We start from the raw sequence: 21578 nt of genomic DNA, 5'->3' as shown, positions 1-21578 counted from the left end.
ATATTTTGGCCTCTTTCAGTCACACATTTCCTACAGCATATTGTTATGGGGACATTCTTGCTTTGTCAGTGAAATTCTGAAAATTAAAAAAAAAGTAATCAGAATAATGAGCAAAGTTAAGCCCAAGGAACACTGCTGCCCCCTCTTTATCGAGCACATGATATTAACTGTTGTGAATCTATACATCTACACAGCACTGCTTTATGTCAGAAGCAACTTAAATGAGTTCAAGACCAGAGAGAACGTACATCCCCACAACACCAGAGGCTAACTGGACTTCGACATACCAAGACACAGACTCACAAAGACTGCAAACTCACACAAAATAATGAGTTTAAAACTTCAATAAACTTCCAGCATCTGCTTGGTCACTGACCAGTTATATTTTCAAACATAAGATTTATGACTGGTTACTCAAACACCCATTTTATAAGATAACAGAACATTTTGAAATAATCATTGACATTAGTATATAAGAATATTCCTAAAAGAAAAGGAATTAAATTTTAAAAACTTTACTGTAAAGTTATTGTTAATTGTATATTTAATGTTCAGGCATATTCTGCTGTAAGTGGTCAATGGTGAATAAACTGAATACTGAAGTGCAGTTTGCAAGCCTCATGAAGGGTGTAGTCATTTTCATGTTTGATCAGCTGTTTGCTTACACAAATCCTGAAAAATTCTGTAGTGACACTGCCCCAGAAGTTAAGTGTGTGTGTGTGTGTGTCAGGAATATAGTATGGTCATAATCCATCCTGTGTTATTCCGATAGGCAGTTTTCCTTGACTGCCAGATTGTTAGGTACTGCAGTCTGTTGTGCCATTGGTGTTCACAGCAGTGATTCTCAACAGTACATAGTGTATTACCTATGTATGTCATTCAACATTGGAACATTATCTAACAGACTCTGTAAATCTTTTGTCTGAGCTCATCCTTATATTAACAAGCAGTGCTTGTGTTTTAGCTTGTTGGTGGGAAACAGTCTTCACTTGTTATTTGTGGATAAGTTGCCCTACTTATAAGGATAATGCACCTCAAAATAGAATAAATGCAGTGTCCACATCATCCTGAGTTTCCTCTATTTTTCCTGCTAGTTGTACAGTTGGTATAGGACTTCCGGACTTTGCTCTCCAAGTTTGCTACCTTTTGTAGCCATTCTCCTGGAACCCCATCCTCAGATGTTCTAGTTCTTGGTTGAGATTGCTTGGTGGACAGGTTCAAAACCTATGTACCAATGTTTTGAGCAGCCCGTTCCTCTGCACCAGATGTTAGCAGCGGGTTATGGTATGGAACAAGGCAAAATTTCTGTCTGTAGCATTCCTGGGAGGCAAATAAGGTCTTAGAAGCATGCGCCATAGGACTTTCTGGGCCATTTGGGTAGTCATGGGAGTGGATGACACCTATACCAGGGTCATACAATGTAGGCTTTCACAGCTGGTATTGTCTTCACTTAAAACTTCCAGATTGATGGGCGTGGTCGATGTATAAAACTCTCCTCTTTACATACTTTGTCCATGGCCCATCAGCCTGGAAGTTTTAAGTGAAGCCTGTACCATGGGTTTATGCATTGGTCGTTACTATTCAGACAGGCCAGGGGTGTATGTTGACTAACATGGTGCTTGCTTATGGAAGTATTTCAAAGTATGGAAAGCCTGAGTGAGGTGACCATTCAGTACATGAAACTTGGAATCATAGCTGGTTCAGTGAGGAGAGATTTCAGCTATATTTGCAACAAAGCTGCCATAATAGTTGATCTTACGAGGAAACACTTGTAGGTTTTTGACAGTTGTAGGTGGCTATATGTTGTGGATCACTCGACGTAATCTTCCATTGGTTCAAGTCGATTAGCTCAAAGTTTGAACCCCGATATGTCAAGGATGACTGCATGAAAGAACACTTTTGCTGGTTGCATTTTAGTCCTTTTGTTGCCAGCCTCTGGAGCAAGTGTTTGAGGTTGTGAAGGTGTGGTCCTCAGGAGTGAAACCTGTAATTAAGATTTCATTGAGGTACGCAGTACAGTTTGAAATTCTGTGTAGAAACTGATCCATAACACACTGGAATATCACAGGGGCTGATTGGGTTCTGAAAGGTAACCAGTTATAACAGTAGAGGCTGTATGGTGTATTGAGCACTAGATAAACTCGTGACACTGCATTCAAGGGAATTTAAAAATATTTCTCTGTGAGGATGATTTTACTGGATAAAGTGCTGTGGCCTAATTTGGTAAGTAGTTCACCAGTGGTTGGTAGAGGTAAGTTTCCATTTCAACTCATATGTGTTTAACATCACTTGAAGGAAACCACAAAGACTCAAAGTGCCGTTTAAGTGGAGTGACTCATTGACCATGAGGAATACGCATTAACACATCCTCATGAGTGAGTCTGCCCAGTCACTTTGAGGGTATCCTTCTGAGTCAGGGGCACCAGGTGAGCTTTGAAGAAGCATGGAGTAGCCATCACTTAAAAGTAATGTGAGCTTCAAAATCAGTCACCTTCCCTATCTCAGGTGAGAAGATTTGAGGATATCTGTCACAGAGAATCTTAAGGTTGGTGGAAAATCCTTCAGACTTCATATGTGTACTGTTTAAAGAATTGTAAACCCAAAAGCATGAAAAGGGTCCACTCCATAAACACTGTCCACCTTGGGAACCTCTACCACTGGAAAATTTACTGGGTGGTGGACTTAATTATACGTAAGTAAAATTGAAAGTTTTCCTAACAAGGACACATGATGGTGTCCATAAGCCCAAAAGTTCAGGCAGCAACCTCAAATTTAATTAAGTGGCTTGGTTTAGCAAGGACACAGAAGCACCAGTGTGAAGGAATAACTTCACAGAGTGCTTGCTGCTTGTGGATGCATCTAAGTACTTTTGTTGGGGCTGCATACTGAGAAGTCTGCTCTTCCACAGATCTATTACTCATGTGGTTTACTTCCACAAGTAGGGGCATGTTTGTGGTAGAACTGCTGAAAGATACCTCTTGCAAGTATCCCTTTTTGCCACACCTGTGGCATGTTAACACCGAAGAGGGCAATCTTTGTGTATGTGGTTTACAGCCCGACAGTGATGCTGTTACTGGCATGGCCTGTCACCGCTGTTGTGGTTGTTGATGGGATCATCTGAGTCATGGAGAAGGTGAGGGCGCTGCTAGAGGTAGCTTGACATCCCACGTGACCAGTGCTGGAAAGCTGACTGCCATGATGTCTTCTTCCATTGTAAACAAACTCTGGGCTGCAAAGGCAGTTTCATAGGCTTGAGTGGTTCACATTACCTCCATTAGAGAAGGATCTGATTTCACTTCTATTAGAGAAGGAGCTGATTTCCTCAGTGCATGATTCCAAACTTCTGAGTTGGGTGTAAGTTGTGTTGTGGCGTAGCAAGGCAGCCACGCCACTCGGAAGTAGCCGAAAGGCACGCGTTACGCTCACGCGGATTGGCGTGAGGTCTGAAACAGGATACGTAATGAATGCTATAAAGAAAAGTACGTAGCTTCTGGAATACTTAACTTTAATCTATCATTTGTATATCGTTCTTGATGAGACATGCTTCATACGATAACTATCAATTGCTATGGCGCCTTGCTAGGTCATAGCCATTGACTTAGCTGAAAGCTATTCTAACTATCTGCTCTGCAAATGAGCGCGGCTTCTTCAGTGTGCATCACTAGCTACGTCGTCTGTACAACTGGGGCGAGTGCTAGTACGTCTCTCTAGACCTGCCGTGTGGTGGCGCTCGGTCTGCTATCACTGAAAGTGGCGACACGCGGGTCCGACATGTACTAATGGACCGCGGCCGATTTAAAGCTACCACCTAGCAAGTGTGGTGTTTGGCGGTGACACCACATTCCTCCCCCGCAAATCGGCGAATGGTCGTGTTATAAGGCTTCTGCCTGCCGTGGGGAGGACCCCATGTTGACGTATGCGATGAGGTGGGGAGCCTAACAACAGGCGAGGCTGTGCCACCCGCACCCGGCCATTCGGTCCGAGGGGAGCTAGGAAACGCCTGAAAACCTAGCCCAGGGTGCACGTCAACATCCGGTGTATGCGCCCTTAGAGACAGGAGGGGCCGAAGGGTCGACCTCCATCGCGTCGGGGTACCCGACGCGCGAAGACGCCATCTGGTCCGGAGCGGGCAAGAGTTCCATGGCGGAGGACAGCTGGTCACCGGAAGCGATCGGCGGTGCGTGACCCAGGGAGGCGCCAGGCGGTTGCAGCGACGCGTCCACTGCGGGCGGCACCGGCGGGAGAACAGGCGGCGGCGCGTCGCCATGGGGCAAAATGGAAGGCAGCGTCGGTAACACCTGGGGATGAGGCGAGCCAGTAGATGGGTCCCCAGGGCGCTGACCGGACGGCACCGTCGCTGAAAGCAGACAGGGAGCGGCAGAACCCGTGCGACGACAGAGGCACAGCTGATTGAGATGCCGACGCACCTCACCAGAGGCCCCCAAAACCAAATACATCGTGCGGCCGAGGCAGCGAAGAATGCGCCCTGTGAGCCAACGCCGTGAACCGCGATAGTTGCGATAGAATACAACGTCGCCTGGAGCAAAAGCAGGAGTCTGCCGCTGCACAGGAACCTGATGCGGCGGATGCAGCAAAGACATCCAGGTTCGATGAGGACGACCGTGGAGCAACTCAGCCGGCGAGTGACCATCTCGGGCCTGAGAGCGATACGAAGACAAAAAGAGCAACAACGCGTCCTCCCGAGAATGCGACTCTTTCAACTTCAACATCTGTGACTTGAAAGTCCGGACCAATCGTTCAGCGGCACCGTTTGACTGAGGCGAAAACGGCGCGGAAGTCAGATGTTGAATACCATTAGCCTTGCAGAATGACTGAAATTCTGCGGACATGAATTGTGGGCCATTGTCGGAAACAATAGTCTGTGGAAGGCCTTCAATGCAAAAGATAGCAGATAACGCTTGGATGGTGGCAGAATACGTCGTGGAAGACATCCGGACAACAAAAGGAAAATTACTGAAAGAATAGACCACAACCAACCATCGAGCATTCCAGAACGGACCAGCAAAATCGATGTGCAAGCGTTGCCAAGGGGAAGTGGCTTGCGGCCATGCAAAGAATTTCCGCGGCGGTGCGGATTGTTGTTCGGCACACGCCATGCAAGAAGAGCACATATTCGTAATCGCAGCATCGATTCCGAACCAAGTACAGTGCTGACGAGTAAGTTGTTTCGTTCGCACTATACCCCAATGTCCTTGGTGGAGAAGCCGTAAGACAGAGGACTGTAACGAACGTGGGACCACGACTCTGGACTGATCATTAGCAGAATGCAACAACAAAATACCACGTCGTACAAAAAGTCTCTCCTTGTGAGCAAAAAATCGGCGAACCAGCGGATCCACGATCCGTGACTTTGACAAGGGCCATTGCGTAGCAACAAAACGGTAGCAAGGACAGGGTCAGCAGCTGTGGCTGTAGCTACACAACGAAAATCAATCAGAAACGATTCGACCACGTCATCGGTTTCCGCATCAATGAACATGCAAGCAAGTTCGGAAGAATCGAATGCTTTATCCTCAGCAACAGGCAAATGGGACAACGCATCGGCGTTTCCGTGCTGAGCAGTGGACCGATACAAGATATTGTAGCGGTACTGCGAGAGGAAAAGAGACCAGCGAATGAATTTCTGCGCTGAACGTGGAGGTACAGGCTTGTTCGGATGAAAAAGCGATGTCAAAGGTTTGTGGTCCGTGATGATGGTGAAGTGACGACCATACAAGAAATCGTGGAACTTAGTAACACCAAATACGAGAGCCAAAGCTTCTTGCTCTATCTGTGAATAATTTCTTTGCGCAGACGAGAGCAATTTGGACGCAAAGGCAATAGGGCGCTCATGCGACCCATCTCTGTGCGCAAGCACAGCACCGATCCCGAAATCTGAGGCATCCACCATCAACAAAAGGGGTTTCTGGGGATCGAATGGCGTAAGGCAAGTATTGGAAAGTAACGCCGATTTCAACTGGCGAAAGGCGCGTTCGCATTCCGTCGTCCAGACGAACGGAACACCTGTACGGCGTAAGCGATGAAGCGGAGCTGAAATGAAAGAGGCATTGCGCACATTCAATCACACCTCGTGATTCCAAATCATTTAATGTCCTTGCGACCTCATCACGCAATGCGTGGGGAACATTGCGCGCTCTGAAAAATTTCGATTGCGCGTTCACTGTCAGTTCCAAATGTGCTTCATAGTTCGTAGCGCAACCAAGGTCCGTTGCAAAAATGTCTGCAAATTCTTCACATAGACGAGAAACACTGGCTGAAGGCACAGTCTCGTTCACTGATAGTATCTGATTGACTATAGACATGTTAAACAATTGAAATAAATCTAAACCAAACAAGTTCACTGCAGTAGAAGAACAGAGAACGTAAAATGACACAAGTTTTGTTTGTCCCTTGTATGTTGCAAGAAGAGTGCACTGTCCTAACACAGGGATATGCTGTCCTGAATAACTAGTGAGCTGAACATTTGCGGCACGCAACGGAGGTTTGCCCAGTTGTTTGTACGTGTCGTGATTGAGCAACGAAACTGCAGCTCCGGTATCGAGCTGGAATGCTATCACTTTGCCTTCAAAGTCCAAGTCTACAAAAAGTTTATTGTCCTGCTGACGACAAGAGCGACCGTCTCGTGCAATTTGAACTGACACCGGTACAGAAGCACTTGCAACCTGACGGGATTTCCGTCGACGTCGACGCACACGTTTTGTGGGACGAACATAGTCACTGTTAGAGAAAGTGGCACTGGGCGGAGTGGAAGTAACTACATGAATGTCCATGGGCGAAGGTTCATGAGCCTGATTATTCTTGGTTCGATTCCAGCGCGAAGCAAAGGGCCTGGAATGGTTGTGATTGTCTGATCGGAGCTTTTTCTGGCAATTGTCTGATCTGAGCTTTTTCTGGCAAACACTTTGAACATGTCCTTTCTTATGACAGTAAAAGCAAATAGCTTGGCGTGACGGGCAATGTTCACGCGAATGTCTAGTCGCACACCGCGGGCATGATTTCACTGCATTTGCTCGCTTACGCGGCACACATGGAGAGCGAGGCGGCAGCTGCGCGGACGAGCGCGAGGGCTGTTTATCGTTCCGCGCAGCGCGCCCGGCGGGCCGGTTAATGTGACACACGGCTGGCGAAGTTTCAAATGATTCCTCAGCAAAGTCAAGTGTGTCTTGCCTATCCAATATGTCTGTCCCTAGTAAGGCCTTGCAATGTTGCAACCCACTCCCTATTAGTCTGACCGGCCGTACGTTTCGTACGAAAGAACGTATACCTTTTTGCAACGACATTGACTGTTTCTTTGAAATAGGCATCTAATGCCGACAAAATTTCTTCATAGGACAGAGTTGCTACATCGCGTCGGGGAAACAATTTCACTATCACACGGTAGGTGGACACACCTACACAGGCCAATAAAAAAGGCTGCCGCTCATTACCTTGTATTCTGTAGGCGGCGAGATGGAATCCAAATTGGCATGACCACTCTGTCCAGCTTTCCATGTCCGCTTGATAATTACGGAATGGGAGTGCAACTGCGTGTTGCGGCTGCGGTAGCGGTGGAGCGGCGGCTGCCGCATCGTTTTGCATTGCACGTTGACCCTGGACGAGCTGTCCAAGGGCCTCCAATAAGGCCTGCGTCTGCTGATTCTGCAAGCGATAAAATTCGGACAGTACATCTGGAGATTGTGGCGAAGCCATGATACAAGCAAATGTAAGCAAAGCAAGTATAAAGAAGAAGACCGCTTTTACTCTCATCGCCAACTGTTGTGACGTAGCAAGACAGCCACGCCACTCGGAAGTAGCCGAAAGGCACGCGTTACGCTCACGCAGGCAAGAGATAGGTCTGTAACAGGATACGTAATGAATGCTATAAAGAAAAGTACGTAGCTTCTGGAATACTTAACTTTAATCTATCATTTGTATATCGTTCTTGATGAGACATGCTTCATACGATAACTATCAATTGCTATGGCGCCTTGCTAGGTCATAGCCATTGACTTAGCTGAAGGCTATTCTAACTATCTGCTCTGCAAATGAGCGCGGCTTCTTCAGTGTGCATCGCTAGCTACGTCGTCCGTACAACTGGGGCGAGTGCTAGTACGTCTCTCTAGACCTGCCGTGTGGTGGCGCTCGGTCTGCTATCACTGAAAGTGGCGACACGTGGGTCCGACATGTACTAATGGACCGCGGCCGATTTAAAGCTACCACCTAGCAAGTGTGGTGTCTGGCGGTGACACCACAAGTTGCACTTAACATCAATGATTAGAGAATAGTTCTGTGCACAAACATTCAGAATTGCTATTCCTGCTTAGTCTTCATAGGTCGGCGGTCCAGTCCATATGAGATTGACGGGGGCCATTTTTGTGCTGCCAAAATTCAGTCCTGGCTGTAGTAATGTGTTTCATTGTCTTGTAAGCACTGGATTTGTTAGTGGCTGTAGTTTCTGTATTAGGTAATACAATTTAAGATTTCCTAACAAGAATGTCACCTTTCATCTTTCTGTGTCAGAAATTTGGCAGTCATAGAATGTAACTGCAATTATTGGCTCTAAGCATCCCACTCTTCACTTTGTTCATTACATTGTAGAGAAGCCATAAACATGGGTGGCACGAAGATGTACTTGTTACATTTCCTAACACTTAAGAGGGCTACAATGTTGCTGCTGTTAGCACTTGGTAATCATGCGCGGTTTGCATTAGTAATTGCAGAAGTTGTTGCATGGTAAGAAACTAACACTTTCATCTAATCATGGAATGTTCAAAGACTGATTTGCAAGCGTCACAGGTCCCGAGTTCTCACTACTTTTGTAAAGGCTGTCTACACTCAAAACTAATGTAGTGTCACCCCAGCTTAAAAAAAGAAATTATTACAGAACACTCCCCAGAGCATTAGGCTATGTTTAAGCAAGCAATCCAACCAAATTCCAGTTTGCACATGTCAACCAAAGTCCAGTTCACACAGTGTCAAGATGTCAGCCAGTCACTAAGAGTCCAAAGAGTAAACACCTGTAAACCAAGTCCACAGCATGAACCAAACCAGTAGGTTTCCGGCAAACACTTCCACTGCATCAATACTGCAACAGAATTACACCTGGCTCAAACCAGCCCTAGAATGGCTTATATGAAGGATTCTGGTATGCGTGGCCTCGTTAGAGGGCACTCCTAATGACAAGTGCCATGGCAGTTGATAGTGATGCTGTGCCAGCTACTTGGTTTCCATAGTGACATTGGTGCCACCATAAAGGGCTTTGAAAGAGGATAGATTGAAGAATTAAGGACTTAAAAGTTGTTTGGAGGGAAAAGACAAGTGAAATTACAGACTTGAATGAAAATGACTCAGAATAGAAAATGCATAAGAATGGAATTAAGAAAATTGTGGATAAGTTTATAGGCAATAAAAAATTATAGCTAAGAACACATTTAATTATAGAGCAGATATTGCATCTATGGAGTGCAGAGAATCATCTGAAAGATTACAGAAACCAAGCTAAACTAAACTCTGCCTGAACAGGCCATGAAGACTTAACAGTACCGACGAGCCGTTGTGTCATCCTCAACCCACAGGCATCACTGGATGTGGATATGGAGGGACAAGTAGTCAGGACACTGCCCTCCTGGCCGCATATGAGACTGGAGCTGCTACTTCTCAATCACGTAGCTCCTCAGTTTGCCTCACAAGGGCTGAGTGCAGCCCACTTGCCAACAATGCTCAGCAGACCGGATGAAAGTTTACAAGAGAACTAATAATCTTATTATTTGCAAGTACAAAGGAGCAAAAGAAAAAGCAAACAACTGATATTGAAAAAGATACTGAAAAGGACACAAAAATAGGAAGTGTGATGCAACATTCTTCAGTGCAACGGGAAAGAAAACTACAAATGTAAAAGTAGAAAATGTGAACAAAAAGATGGTGGAGATGTGTTAACACTGACAAGTACCACAGCCAGAATTGAACATGCTCTGAAGAATCTGAAGGATATAAAAGCAGTAGATTTCAATGATGTATCAGCAGATTTTTGTGAAAAGGTGAAGAATTTCTTGTTCAAGATAATTATAGGCAGCCACTAGAAAGAGGAAATTGGAGATCTGTAAAACAATTGCTTTGTTTAAAAAAAGGAAATGTTATTGCATAATGTGATAACTGGACAATGTCTGTGTATCACATATACATGTAATGAAGATACTAAAAAAGTGAGATGGAGCTTAGCTTAAAAGATCAGTTTAATTTTAATAGTGGAACCAATTTAGCAGTGCATATGATATCGGAAAGAAGACCTTTAAAAATCAAGAAAGGAAACAGACAAAGCATCCCCCTTTCACCATACTTGTTCAACAAATACTGCCTGAGAAGAAAAAGTGAACCACCCAGAAGGGGAGGAGAAAATGAAATGAAATTTCATGGGTTGAGGCGGTATCTGATGTTATTTCAGTTATCGCAAACTCAAGTGAAATTTATGAACTTGGCAGTATGAGTTCACTTATCTGTATGAAGCTGTCCCCCTCTGATGTGGGTGCATGCACTAATTCTGTCACTAAGCCATCATATTGTCTTCTGAGACAACCTGGCCCATGACTTGTAACAGGTCCACAATATCCAGGACACTGACACTGAGCCGGAGTTGGCACCTGAGCTGGTCTCACACATGTCCTGTCAGGGACAGATCTGGGGGTCTTTAATGGCCACAGGAGTAGCTCAACATTACACAGACAGCGCATTGTCATGCTGTAAAATGGCAGCACAATACTATCACATGAGAAGTGACATATGAGAACACAGGATGTCCGTGACATACCACTGTACGATCAAGAGTTCCCTGATCACTACCAGCAACTATGTGAAGTAATAGCTGATGGCTCCATGCACCATGATGCCAGTAATAACACCACTGTGCCATTCTAAAACTTTTGTAGAATGGAATGTCTCCTCAGGTCACCTTTGCATGCGCTGTCGATCGTCATCCAGGGTAGTGCAGAACCATGATTGTGTGAATGGCAGCCTACACGTAGGACAGTAATTCCCTAGTCTGCTGCTAGTCTCCCACTCATGGTGAGGGATGACACTGAATGTTGCTGGGAGTCAATACTTGTTCCCAGGCAGCAGGTGCTGATGTCAAGGGGGTAACAGTGTTCTTTATGCACAATACGGCAGTCCTCCCTTGGGGTGGTCAGACATGGCTGACAAGAACCTTGATGGTGAATATGGCTGCTCTCATGGTCCTATGGAGTGCAGCATTACACCACTCTCATATCCAAATGCCCCACAAATCTGGATATGCAATTCGACCAGCAGTCTAAATGATGACATGCAGTGAAAGTCCTTTTAAATTCTGTCAGGTGCTGTCTTACAGGAGTATGCAGAATCTGCATGTTCTTCACAGTGATCACTCAACATTTGATACTGTTCCCACCCCTTATATACCCTACCAGCCTGGTAACATTACTAAACACAAACAACGGTAATACTTTGGTGGTCTGTCTACCTGTCACAGAGAATTGCAACTGTCTTCGTTTACATGCCATCCAGTGTTCCACAAGTTAAAAGTTACGTTGACATCTGTCCATATCTTCTGGGTTCTTCACTTTTTTTGTCAGGCATTATACAGAGTGTACATAAAGTCCGGGAACACTTTCAGTTATTTATTTCTCAAGAACCAGACACTTATGTCATTTTGAAGAGAAAGCCTGAAAGTTTTTTTTTGTGTATACCACCACAGCATAGTTTGGTAATTTGCCAATTGTCAGCGCTAGTCGCAAACATGACGAGTTCAGGAGCGAGAGCACTTCACCGAGAGCACTTCACCGAGAGCACTGTCACTGGATATTCCTACAAGACCATGTTGCAGCAATGGCTGATGCCTCAAATGCAGTCGGACTCTCCGCTCATCTTTCAGCAGGATGGGGCTCCACCCCATTTTCATCGTGAAGTTCGTGGGTACCTGAACACGGAGCTGCTGCATCAATGGATCAGCCGTGTTACAGATGGGGACAGCTGTTTCATGAAATGGCCTCCCCGGTCACCAGATCTCACTCCGCGTGACTTTTTTCTGTGGGGACACATTAAAGATCTGGTGTATGTACCGCCTCTACCACGTGATGTAGCAGAGCTCAGGGAGAGAATACAGGAAGCGACTGCCACAGTCGACAATGCCATGTTTGGATTGGTATGGCAAGTATTTGTGGCAAGTATTTGATTACCATATTGACCTCTGCCGGGTCACTCATGGTTCGCTTACTGAATCTTTGTAAAAAATTTGGAGTTTTTCTTCAAAATGCAATATGTATGACATCTGTACAATGTTTAGTTCTTGCGCATTAAATATTGAAAGTGTTCCCAGACTTTATGTATATCCTGTACTGATTGAAGGTTAGATTAGCATCTTGAAAGAGAGAACAAAGAGAATTGTAATTCACAGACAAGAAGTCATGGCATACGATTTTCGTATAATGTGCTTTAGTGGAAGATTTAATCAAGAATGTGAACAAAAATCTGAACAGACTGACAGTTCATTTAAAGGAGTATAAACTGAAGATAAATATTGATAAGGCAAAGCTGTTGGTAGTAAGCAACAAATGTGACAATCAGGATGTCCAAAAATTGAATAAGGAAAGCTATGTAGTTATTAAGGGAAGGTTTTTTTTTTTTTTTTTGACACCAAGTCCCAATTGTGCCAATTGAAACAGTCTTGAAGAGCCACGACCGAAAAAAATCGATAAATTGGATCACATGTGAATGTTCTTCTCACTGTTTTCTTTGATTACAGTGGATATTGGATCATGAATTCCAGCCTTGTGTAGCCAATACGAAATACTACTTTGAAGCTGTGTGCCATTTATGTGAAACAGTCCAAAGGAAAAGACCAGAATTGTGGCAAAACCACTCTAGGGAAATTGCATCATGATAATGCTCCCACTCAAACCTCAGTACTCCTTCATGATTTTGTGTCAAAAAGTAAAACTATTCCCCCTGCATCTTCTTTCCATTTCTGAGGCTGAAGAGAACCATGAAATGACGTCATTTTGCCACCATTGATGAGATAAAACAGAATCGCTGAAGAACTTGACTTGATGATGAAAAGTGACTTTCAGAAGTGCTTCCAAGATTGGAAAAATCACTAGCACAAGTGTATTATATCTGAGAGGGTTGATTTGAAGGGGGCAAAGTTGATGTTGATGTATAAACCATGATTATTTAAGGAAAACAAAAATTTCCATTCCGTTTTGATCACATCTCAAATTTGACAATAACTGCTCATTTTACAAATGTAAATATTTTGTACCTAAAGTTTCTTTGTAAGTTAACATGTAACAACAATTTTGCACAAGGAAAATAAACAAATCCACTAAAAAAATAAATAAATAAAATAAAATAAAAGGATGGGAAGTGTCTGAGTGAAAATGAAGCTACAAAGGTGCCTTGCATAAGGTGGAATTCCACTCCAGTTTTCTTCTTAAGATAATCATTTGTTAAATCTCTTATGTGCAGTGTGCCTCTCTATAGGAGTGAGAGTTGGACAATGGTTTAAAGTAGAGAAACAGTAGGTGAAACAACAGACAACTGAAACTGAAATTGTCACCTGAATTAGCTAGGCCAAGAGATAAACACATCTTTAGGTACCAGTAAAAATAAAAGAAAGGCAACTACTCAAGGATATAGAAATCATAATGATAAATGTTTTTCACTATGTACTGAGACATAATAAATGAGTGACAAACATTTTTGAAAGCAAAATACTGCACTGAATAACAACTGCTTATTAACAATATACAGGGTGTTTCAAAAATGACCGGTATATTTGAAAGGGCAATAAAAACTAAACGAGCAGCAATAGAAATACATCGTTTGTTGCAATATGCTTGGGACAACAGTACATTTTCAGGCAGACAAACTTTCGAAATTACAGTAGTTACGATTTTCAACAACAGATGGCGCTGCGGTCTGGGAAACTCTATAGTACGATATTTTCCACATATCCACCATGCGTAGCAATAATATGGTGTAGTCTCTGAATGAAATTACCCGAAACCTTTGACAACGTGTCTGGCGGAATGGCTTCACATGCAGGTGAGATGTACTGCTTCAGCTGTTCAATTGTTTCCTGGATTCGGGCGGTACACCTGGTCTTTCAAGTGTCCCCACAGAAAGAAGTCACAGGGGTTCATGTCTGGCGAATAGGGAGGCCAATCCACACCGCCTCCTGTATGTTTTGGATAGCCTAAAGCAATCACACGATCATCGAAATATTCATTCAGGAAATTAAAGACGTCGGCCGTGCGATGTGGCCGGGCACCATCTTGCATAAACCACGAGGTGTTCGCAGTGTTGTCTAAGGCAGTTTGTACCGCCACAAATTCACGAAGAATGTCCAGATAGCGTGATGCAGTAATCGTTTCGGATCTGAAAAATGGGCCAATGATTCCTTTGGAAGAAGTGGCGGCCCAGACCAGTACTTTTTGAGGATGCAGGGACGATGGGACTGCAACATGGGGCTTTTCGGTTCCCCATATGCGCCAGTTCTGTTTATTGACAAAGCCGTCCAGGTAAAAATAAGCTTCATCAGTAAACGAAATGCTGCCCACATGCATATTGCCGTCATCAATCCTGTGCACTATATCGTTAGCGAATGTCTCTCGTGCAGCAATGGTAGCGGCGCTGAGGGGTTGCCGCGTTTGAATTTTGTATGGATAGAGGTGTAAACTCTGGCGCATGAGACGATACGTGGACGTTGGCGTCATTTGGACCGCAGCTGCAACATGGCGAACGGAAACCCGAGGCCGCTGTTGGATCACCTGCTGCACTAGCTGCGCGTTGCCCTCTGTGGTTGCCGTTCGCGGTCGCCCTACCTTTCCAGCACGTTCATCCGTCATGTTCCCAGTCCGTTGAAATTTTTCAAACAGATCCTTTATTGTATCGCTTTTCGGTCCTTTGGTTACATTAAACCTCTGTTGAAAACTTCGTCTTGTTGCAACAACACTGTGTTCTAGGCGGTGGAATTCCAACACCAGAAAAATCCTCTGTTCTAAGGAATAAACCATGTTGTCTACAGCACACTTGCACGTTGTGAACGGCACACGCTTACAGCAGAAAGACGACGTACAGAATGGCGCACCCACAGACTGCGTTGTCTTCTATATCTTTCACATCACTTGCAGTGCCACCTGTTGTTGAAAATTGTAACTACTGTAATTTCGAAAGTTTGTCTGCCTGAAAATGTACTGTTGTCCCAAGCATATTGCAACAAACGGTGTATTTCTATCGCTGCTCGTTTAGTTTTTATTGCCGTTTCAAATATACCGGTCATTTTTGAAACACCCTGTAAGAACACAACTCAAATACAGAGTCATGGGCGAATGTCCATGCAACTGAACTACCGACAGAAATGTCTGCCTGAGATGCATCTACATGATGAAGTCCAAGATTTGTTGTAGGCAGTGAACAGGGAGGAACTGAGGATTATCGATGGTAGGACCCAACCTGGAACTCAGAATGTATCCTTGAGAATGACGGTACTTTTGGGACATTGGGCATTGGCATGTGTTGGAGGCTGCTAATGTGATGATGTGTGGCGAGACATGGCACCTGGGAAGGCTTGATGGCAGTCCTGCATAGTGTCAGTGACAGGTTGTCATGACGAGTGCGATAACCCTGTTTAGTGAGCTGCTGTTGTGGTCTGCATGAAGCGCAGAGACGTAACTCATTGTGCCACAGTCAGGTGGTGACCTAAGTAGTCTCTAGCAGAGCAAAATTAATGTGGTGCTGTATGGCTACGATATGCTTGTAAACAGCATGGTAACTTGTGTTTGCATTCTCCTGCAGAGGCGGCAGCCCACCATACTCACGTGAGACATGGAACAATGAAGTTCCAAATGGATACCATATCCGACCCCCCCAAAAGACATGACTCAGCCAGATCAAAGGCGAAGTGGCTGTTGTCGGGAGCAGGCAATCTGGGATTGGGAAGCCGATGATGTCAGGGCAGGTGTCGGCAGTCAATGAGAGTGTCGTTTGATCAATGGCAGCCAGTTAGGAGGTGACAATGCTGCTAGGCTGGTGAGACATCTGATCCTGCGGACAAGAGGCCACCTCAAACAGGGACCTGTAAAAACTAGAGATGAACAAGATTAGCGTAATGAGAGACTGCGTGGTTGCCAGGCAGGGGAGGGGGGGGGGGGGTGACAGGGCATAGGCCTGGCACTGCTCAAGATTTGTAGCAAAATTTCCATAATGCCAGAACCAGATCACAGGGACAGACAAGAGCTACCCGTGGTCAATGCATCCAAAGGAGGGAGCAGCACGGAATGGAAGGAGAAAGCCCCTGAAGCGAGCACGCGCATTGGATCCAGGAGGCACAGGAAACCGGTTGTGAGATGAAGCCTATGGCACCTGACTAATGAGTGATTTGACGGGTATGCTGAGACTGGCTGCAGGGTCAGCAGTGGCAGTGGTAAAGGCAGCAGAGCTGTCTGCTGCTGTGGTGGGGACTGTGGCAATGAAGTTGTGGTGGTGGCTATAAGGCCAGCTGTAATACAGCAAGTGGCAACCATGTTGACAGCGGAAGGGCTGGTGTCTGCGGAGATAGGGCTGGTCATAACAGGGCCAGCAATGAGAGGGCTGGTGACCTTGCAGGCGGTCGTCGCAGTGCTGAACAGTAAGAACAGGATCGGTCACATTGACGCCAGTGGGGATGACTCCGATGGCTTCAGGAGCAGCAGAGGCAGCTACTGGGCCAGCTGTGGCAGGGCCAGTCCTGACACACTGACAAGACAACTGGCATCAGCATTGCCAGGGCTGGTGATAGCAGGATGGCTGACTGGAACAGGGCCAGTGATGACAGGACTGACAAGAAGACTGGCACTGTTATCGATAGGACGAGGGACCAGAAGACCAATGACTAGGATGATGTTTTCGCTGACAGGCTTGGCAATCATAGGAGTTATGCCAAGAGCAGGGCTGGCTGTGACTTGGCCGGCTGTTGCAGCGCCAGCAGAAGCAATGATGGTGTCATCAAAGAGAGGGCTGGCTGTGAGAGAAACGGCGTGGCAGCACAGATGGAGGCGCAGTGTTGTTGAGGAGAGGAGCAGTCATCAGAGGGACAACTGTGGCAGCATCGGGGGAGGCGTCATCACAGAGAGGGACAGCCACAGAGAAGGCACCATTGACAGCGGTCATTGTGGTCTGGGTGTCAATGAAAGGTCCACAGAGGGAGAGGACACAACAAAAGAACCAGAGTCTGAAGGCACAGACAAATATGTGAAAGTTGCAGTATGACAACAACACGGAAGGGAATGCATATAGAAAGAACATAGAAATGGACCACCCAAGTTTCTTGGAGGAGAGAACAGTGCCAAGAATGTGCAACACTGAGAGGAAATATGAAATGTAAAGGAATGCCTATCAAAAAAGAAGTGAACACTGGTGCAAAAAGCAGTGTCGACGTGGTTGAAAAACACACAGACAGTTGAAAAAGAACGAAACTTTGTTCCAGCAAAACAAAGGAAGAGACATCCGGAAACATGGAAATGCATGTGAAGAGTGGCCTCGTTGTCCACATCCTGTTGGGCACCACCATCCTTGGTAAGAGGGCTGACCATGGTCAGAGCAGATGGCGGATAAACTGGCATTGCCAGAATAGGTGTTGCTGGAGCAAAAACCGGCAGGGTTCGAGATGCAGGAATCGGCGGGAACTGTGACGCAGGAGCCAGTTGGGCACGTGATGCAGGAATGAGGAGAAATGCCTGGGCCAGAGACATGAGGGATGGCCACATGGGGGGCCAGTAGAGGCAAGTCAGTGGCATAGGGATGTGCAGGCCGGCCGGCAGTGTGCAAGCCAGCAATGCGCTGGCTGACAATGCATGTCCCAGGGGCTGGCTGGCCATTGGAGTAAAAGCCAGCATTGTGCTGGGCAGTGACGAGGGCACCAGCAGAGCAGGAGCAGCCTGAGCCAGAGGCACTGCAGTGGAAGGTGTTGCAGAACAAGGCCAGGTGGGGGGGGGGGGGGGGGCAGCGGAGGAAGAGGCTCTCCATAAGTGCCTCACTCGACACTAAAGTGGCATGAAAATCCACAGTCCACCTGCACAACATCTGTAGCAGCTCCTGCTGTGAGATCCACAGTTATTCCCAGTGTTGGAGAAAGCAGAATCCATGGTGGTCATGGAGAACAGCAATGCACTGAGAACCCACACAAGACATTTATCGTTGCTGTTAGCTGAGTGGAGTGACTGGCAGGAGTGTTTATTATAGATATAAGAACAGAACCTCAAATACAGTTTCCATGCTCGAATTTCCCACAGCCAAAGTACAAACAGAAATGTCCCTCTGAGACATTGCCTGAAATGCGCTTACACAATAAAGTCCATGAGTTGTGGTAGGCGGTAGAGCAGGAGGAGCTGGGGTCAATTGACAGTAGGATTCAACCTGGAACACTGAGTGTATCCTTGAAGATGACCATACTTCTGGGACCTTGGGCATTGGCATGTGTCGGAGGCATAGCTTGATGACATTGGCTGCATGTGGCGTAACATGCAGCAAGACATGCCACCTGGGAGCGATGGACAGAAGTCTGGCTTAGTGTCGGCGATAGGACATGGCACCATGAACAGTGGACAGTGGTCTGGTTTAGAGTCAGTAACAGGTGCTGACGGTGAGGATGATGACTCCATTTAGTGAGCAGCTGTTGTGGCTGGCATGAAGCCCGGAGATGTAACTGGTCACAGCATTGTCTGGTGGTGACGTAAGTAGTCTCCAGTAGAAGATTGTAAATGTGGTACTGAGTGGGCACGTGATGTGATGTAAGGAAGTAATAGCCTGAGTAAAGCATTGTCTGCCATGATTGGTACTGAGTGGGCACGTGATGTGATGTAAGGGAGTAATAGCCTGAGTAAAACATTGTCTGCCATGATAGGCATGCTGCATATTGGTGATGTTGGTTCTGCTGGACACCATGGAGACTGTGCGAAGCTACCGAGGTAAACAACCTGAGCTCTGTGAGGTTTGATGAACCTATGCTAATTAACAACTCAGTGACTTGTGTTTATGTGAGCCATTTATTTGCATCCTCTTGGAGAGGCAGATACTAACTCCAGGAATGAATTTTTTGAAGATCTGAAGAGAACACTTAGATATTGGAACTGCCAAGTAGGGAAGAAGGAAACAGAAAATCAAACAAACTGGTTTGGTGACAATGCTTAGGCTTCAGAATACAAAGATTAAAGTGTTAAGTTTTTCTACAAAAGGAACTTAAGAAGCAAAATGACTACATGTGAATAGATTACACAAGTTATGTCTGACTGATCCCTTTTTTGACATTAAAAAGTGAAATATTAGAACTAAACTCTTGAAATATGGAAGCGAAAAGACAGTAGAATATTTGTGTATAGTTTCTAACAAAGTTGAACAAGAGGAGGATATACATAGAGAGTGGAACGGGTTTTATTAGTAACATCTATCAAAAATGGGGGACAAGAAGTCTTGCTCATATTACAGGGGAATTAATGGGAATTAGTGAAATAGCCTTAGCAAAACTGTACTCTAGTATCCATAAGGAAAAGACTGAACAGAATATAAGAAAGTTCTCTGAGGAACAAAGTGGCTTTAGGGCTGGTGGCTGATGTTTGGATACATTCACACACTTACATTAGTAGTTGAACAGAACAGAGCTAGTAACAGGGCAATGGATGTGAGTTTTGTAGATTTGTAAAAAGCATATGACTATCCCAAGAACTGAAATTACACCTGGCATGAAGAAACTGAAAGTACAGGGTAAATGGATTACTATAGTTATAAGAAGTACAAAGAGACAGAAGGAAAAGAGAAACAGAATAAGAAAACTTTAAAACCACCAAAGGCCTTAAGTAATGTTGCAGTCTATCCTAATTATTTTTTAACATACATACACCAAGAGCTTCAGCCATGATATAAAAATTGTTCAGGGATGGATATGTGAATTGGACAGGAAAGAATGCATTCATTACTTTTTGCAGATTACCAAATAATTTTTGCGAACCGCAGATAAGAAATGGAACAGATACTGGATAAATTGCAGAAGGAATACGCAAGGTGGAGTCTAAAAATTAACAACAATGTAGGAAAAGATAGATTGCTAATTATTGTAAAGATAACACGCCAAGTTGCAGACAGATACTATTAAAAGAGACACGTAAGCTTTCAGACACAGCCTTCATCAGAAAAAGAGCAACACACACCATTCATTCACACAAGCAAGCACAGCTGAGGCACACCTGACCACCTACTCAGGCAACTTGAGCCTGAGCAGCCGGAGTTCGGCGGTCGTGTGCGTGAGGTGTGCTTGCTTGTCTGAATGAATGGCATGTGTTTCTCTTTTTCCGATGAAGATTGTGGCCGAAAGCTAATGTGTGTCTATTACTTGTGCCTGTCTGCAACTTAGCATGTTATCTTTACAGTAAGTAGCAATCTACAGTTTCCTAAATGGCAGTTATTCCTGCTTGGGGTCAAAAAATTAATTTTGATAAGACCAAGTACATATGTCTTTTGTGAACAAGGAATCAATTTAGTTCTTGAAGATGAAAGAATTATAAAATTGAAAAATTAAATATTTAGGTTTTGTTATATGCAACAACAGCACCTGTGACAAAGATATTGCAGACCAAAGTAGTGATGGGTAACTGAGTGATGAAGTCCCTACATGGACTCATTTGAACAATGGTATTACTCAACAGACCAAAAAAAGCATATTCTGTAGTATTATTGAGAGTATAGTTACTTATAGCCAAAAATGTGGCCTTTTACGAAATAAAAGGAGTGACAAGGTTGGAATAATGCAATTAAATTTTATGAGAGGTTGCCTGCAGGTTGCCCACATAAATGAGATCAAAATATCTAAAATATGGGGAAAAAATGTAAGTGACAAGAGTCCATAACGAACAGACTGGAGAAGGGAAGTCTTCAGTTGTTTCAGAATTTTAAAAGAATTAGCCATGACATGTGGCCCAAGATGGTAGTGATGTGGGCCCTGAGGAGAACTGCAGGGGTCAGACACATTTCTCATGAAAGTTATATAATGATCAAGCGATGGATGAGAAGGGGTTAACAGTTTATGACTGAAGTAACCAAGACTACTGGAAGAAGAAAATGACTAACCTCTAGTAGGAAAAATCAAAGAAGAAGAAGAGGAAGAAAAGGGAAATTAAAACTGCGAAGTATAGTAATATTGTATCAACACAGCTAAAAGGGTAATTTAATCCTTTTTGTGTCATTATTCAATAATTTACTCTCATAGTTCTGAAAGAATGAAGGCTTATATTGTTATTTGCTGTATATTTTAAGCCATACTCTTTCTTCTAATCTGTAGTGAATAAAATTTTCATTTTTCGTAAAAAATTGTTGTTAGTTATACATTTCACTCATTTTATTCATCTCCTACATGAAAATAGTTTTTTGTACCTCACTTACTGTACCTCACTTACCCCTCGCATCTTCTTTATTGTAGGAACCATAAGAAAGTTACACTAGATCTATTTGAAAAGTGAAGAACTTTTCGAAAGCAAGGAGATTGAACCAGTAAGTAGAATTAATTTTGTAGATTAATTAGA

General features: G+C 44.6%; 1 protein-coding gene across 6 annotated transcripts in view; it reads left to right on the top strand.

The window, feature by feature from the left end:
* Positions 1-21578, top strand: part of LOC126457129 (L-gulonolactone oxidase-like) — a 60438-nt gene that overhangs the window by 25682 nt on the left and 13178 nt on the right. For 5 of the 6 annotated variants that reach the window (XR_007585435.1, XM_050093188.1, XM_050093192.1 and 2 more), the window contains one exon: positions 21476-21546. The exons of the other annotated variant lie outside the window; for it this stretch is intronic. The gene's annotated coding sequence lies outside the window, so the exon portion shown is untranslated. The remainder of the gene's footprint in view (positions 1-21475; positions 21547-21578) is intronic. 6 annotated transcript variants of the gene reach the window in all.

The sequence above is a fragment of the Schistocerca serialis genome, chromosome 2 (assembly GCF_023864345.2).
Source record: "Schistocerca serialis cubense isolate TAMUIC-IGC-003099 chromosome 2, iqSchSeri2.2, whole genome shotgun sequence".
Lineage (NCBI taxonomy): Eukaryota > Metazoa > Arthropoda > Insecta > Orthoptera > Acrididae > Schistocerca > Schistocerca serialis.
This window is presented reverse-complemented; position numbering and strand designations above follow the sequence as displayed.